The sequence below is a fragment of the Dioscorea cayenensis genome, chromosome 2, assembly GCF_009730915.1.
Source record: "Dioscorea cayenensis subsp. rotundata cultivar TDr96_F1 chromosome 2, TDr96_F1_v2_PseudoChromosome.rev07_lg8_w22 25.fasta, whole genome shotgun sequence".
In the NCBI taxonomy this organism is placed as follows: domain Eukaryota; kingdom Viridiplantae; phylum Streptophyta; class Magnoliopsida; order Dioscoreales; family Dioscoreaceae; genus Dioscorea; species Dioscorea cayenensis.
Window position 1 is genome coordinate 20,400,070 of NC_052472.1, and position 4,043 is coordinate 20,404,112.

Sequence of the window (4,043 nt, forward strand, 5' to 3'; positions counted from 1 at the left end):
TGAGAACCTCCATTTTAACCCCACTTCTCAACCCTCCAAATTGGGGGGTTGGGAGGGTTTTATATTTTTATATGACAAAAATACCCTTTAACTTTTGTAATAATTACATATATGCCATTTGTATTAATTCACTCTGAGCTAAGACATTTGCTTCATTTCTCAGAGCCCTAGCTATACCAGCTGCGATTTTCCCATTGTTGCAAGTCACTCCAAGCTTAGCCGGAGCTTCACCGGACCTCCGTCGGACCTTCACCGAACCAAAATCGAGGTAAGTTACTATGAGAACCCCAATCTATGTATTTAAAATGAGGGTGCTTGCTCATTGAACAATGTGTGGTTGTTTGTTGGAAAAACTTTATTTTGTTGTTTGTATGAATTCATAGATTTAAATTTATACAAAGGTGCTGGTCATTTATTTGTGTTGTTTTGTTATCTAGTGATGGTTTTTGCAAAATTTCAATATCTTGTTGAATATATATAATCTCTAGTATTGAGTAATGGGTCATTGTCTTTGGTAGGATTTTGTTTTTGCAGGCTGTGCTCATGATAATGGCATATATTTCTTTGTTTCTTATGATGTTAACACCAAATTCATTTAAGTGGTACAAATATTCCATTGAAAGATGCACTGATGCTGTTCAGATGACTTAATAAAAAATTAAGAAAATATTTAAAATTCACATACGTGTTACCTGGGTGGGAAGGAACAGCATCTGATTCAAGAATAATAAAGAATGCATTAAGTAGACCTTATCCTCTAAGAATTCCAGAAGGTATTCATAAGTATGATATAATGTTGTCCACAATTCCATATATACACTCAACATGATAATAACATTTATTTTATTGTTAGGAAAATATTATCTTGTTGATGCGGGATTTATGTTAAGAAGTGGACTTATTACACCATATAGAGGAGAGCGATATCACTTGAAGGAGTATTCAAGGAATCCACCAACAAATCCACGTGAATTATTTAATCTTCGTCATGCGTCATTGCGTTGTGCCATAGAACGAGCATTTGGTGTTCTTAAAAAGCGTTTTCCTATAGTGGGAAGTTCAACCGAGCCGCATTATGGTTTAGAAACACATAAAGAAATTATTTTTGCATGTTGTATTTTGCATAACTACCTAATGGGAGTAGATCCCGATGAGACACTAATTGCACAAGTTGATGATGAACTACGAGATGTAGCGGGAGAAGAACATCGTGCTAGTGGGGAGAATAATGAAGAAACTATTCAAGGAGAGATCATTAGGGATGCAATAGCGGTGGAGATGTGGCAAGATTATATTGAATGATGTAATTCACAATAGAGTGTCCTATTATTGTTGTATTGCTTTGTGTTTTGTTTGAGTGTTAAAAACCTTGTATTACTTTGATGTTGTTATGTGGCAAGAGCTTGCATGTGATTGAGCATTATTGGAATTGTGACACTTGTGTATTAATGGTCCTTAGTTTAGTACTTTGATGTTGTCATAGTTTACTAGACTTATTTATTGTGCATCTTATTACATGTATAGCATTTTTTTCTATTGCATTAATTTTTCCTAATGTAAATAATATATTGTGCACCATATTAATATCATAATCATTGTTATGTATTTATTTTTTGATGTAGTTAAAAAAAATGCCAAAGAGAAGAACAAGTGCAAGCACTAATGATGGAAATACCACATGCATATGGACCGTTGTGATGGACGATGCTTTGATAGATGCATATTTGCATCAACAAGCAATGGGAAACCGAGTTGGAGGAACTTTCACTACACATGCATTGGATAATATAGTGAATGAGATGAAGGGTAAATTTCCCGATAAACCAATAGACAAAGAAAAATTGCAAAATCGCATGAAAAATATAAAAAGACCATTTACACGATGCTATGACATTTTCAAAAATGGAATGAGCGGATTTGCTTGGAGTCCAACAACGGAAATGTGGAATGCCGAGCGGAGGTGTGGCAACACCTAATTGAGGTTTGTTTATTTGTTCATTATAACATATGCGTGATTATATACATGACATGCTATTGACATATTTTTTTGGATAGGTTAAACCGTAAGCCTCCGAATGGATGAACAAGAGTATTAGAAATTATGAAAAAAATTAGTTCAACTTTATGGCCAAGATAGGGGCAACCTGGACAACATGCCGAGACCGCGTCGAGATGAGAAGAAGAAGACTTCAAAATTCGGGAAATACGTCACGTAGCCCTTATTCAGTGGACACAATCAATGATATTGACTTTATGGTTTCCCAAAATGAAGTAAATTTGGAGAATTTGTGTGAGAATGAAAATATGACTTCACATGACAATGAAGTTGAAGATGAAGCTTCACCACTAGATCAACCATCACAATTTGAGGCTCCAAGTTCTTCTAGGTCCAAAAGAGTTAGAAGAAATGACAATCATGAAGATGCAGACATGTCCATAGCCCTTACGTCAATAGCTAGTGCTCTCGTTCAATCAACTAAGACAATGGAGAAAACAAATGCAACCATAGAAAGGTCCACAAATGTGCTAGAACAATGTGTTGCAAATCGGGATCCACTTAAAGATTTTGATGTATGGGATATGGTTACAAACATAGGAATACCACAATCTCTCCATACCAAGGCATATGTGTTCCTCGTCAAAGACCAAAAAATGTTAGAAAGTGTGATTAGATGCCCGGACTCACATCGCAAATCGGTGTTGTTGGAGTTAATGGGGCATCATCATGAATCACAAGACTAAAAATGGAAGGTTCGTAATTTTTTTGGATATTCATATCTTCATTTGAACACGAAAGTAATTTATTTTATATAATTTATTTGCTTAGAGTATTCTTTTTATTTATTTTTCTTTTTATGTTATTAGTACATGAATTTAATTTGTTTTTCAAATTTTTTCCAATTTATCGTAGGCGACTATGGTGAGTTACTACATCATCACAATGGTTTGTTACCCAATGTTTTTGTGATGTAAGAACTTGCTTTTTTGTTAAATGAAACAATGTTAAGTGTGGGATTATATTATATGCACTACTTTGTTAATTGTGAACAAATTTTTTTGTTAAGTGTGAATTTCATTATGTCGACTATTTTTGTTTTTTTGTGGACAAATTTATATTAAGTGTTCGTTACATTATGTCGACTATTTTTGTTAATTGTGTAAATTGTTGAATTTCTTTGTTTTTTTTATGTGAACTTTGGTGTTCATTAGACTTTGTTCATTGTGTAAATTGTTCGATTTTTTTTTTAATGTGAAATTTGGTTTGTATCAAGATTTTGTAATTGAAAAGTTTTATCATTTATTGTTATAACTTAATTGTAATAAATAAAAATATATTATTACAAATTTATGTTTGATATGTATATATTTTAACATTCAAAGGGTCTTTTTCGTAATTTTAATATATAACTTTACTTTACCTTACCTTCAAACCAAGCATAACATGGTTCATAAACCTTCATTTACTCTACCTTTGTCCCAAGCAAGATATGGTTTACAACCTCATTTACCATACATTACCATACCTTACCATACTTTATAAAACCTTTCCAAACCTTCAAACAAGCAAAGCATTATATTCCAATCAGGCACCAAGTTTCTTCCATAATCTTTTGTCTCAATCTTTGAAGTTTGAACAATAGCATCGCACTATAACATCTAGAACATGCATTTAATTGAAATGATAAATAAACTCACCAATTAAGTTACATTTGAAGTTTATAATGACAAAAAGATTTAAAATCTCTATCATAAAATTCATCTAGAAAGAAATGAGACATATACGAAGTTCTTTTTTTTTATCTTTTGTGCAAATAAGATGTAAATAAAATGTTAAACAAATTATTATTTATTACATAAAAATGTCTTTTTAAATGCTTCATGTTTTTTGTTTATTAGCTTTTGTTTTATTCCACATGTTCCTACTTATTTATATTTTTTATTTCTTACAATATAGACAAGCCTTCCCCACTCGTATATTTTTTATTTTCAGCATCAAATAAATTATATATATACAACCATTACGTCAGTGGCTATATACTTTT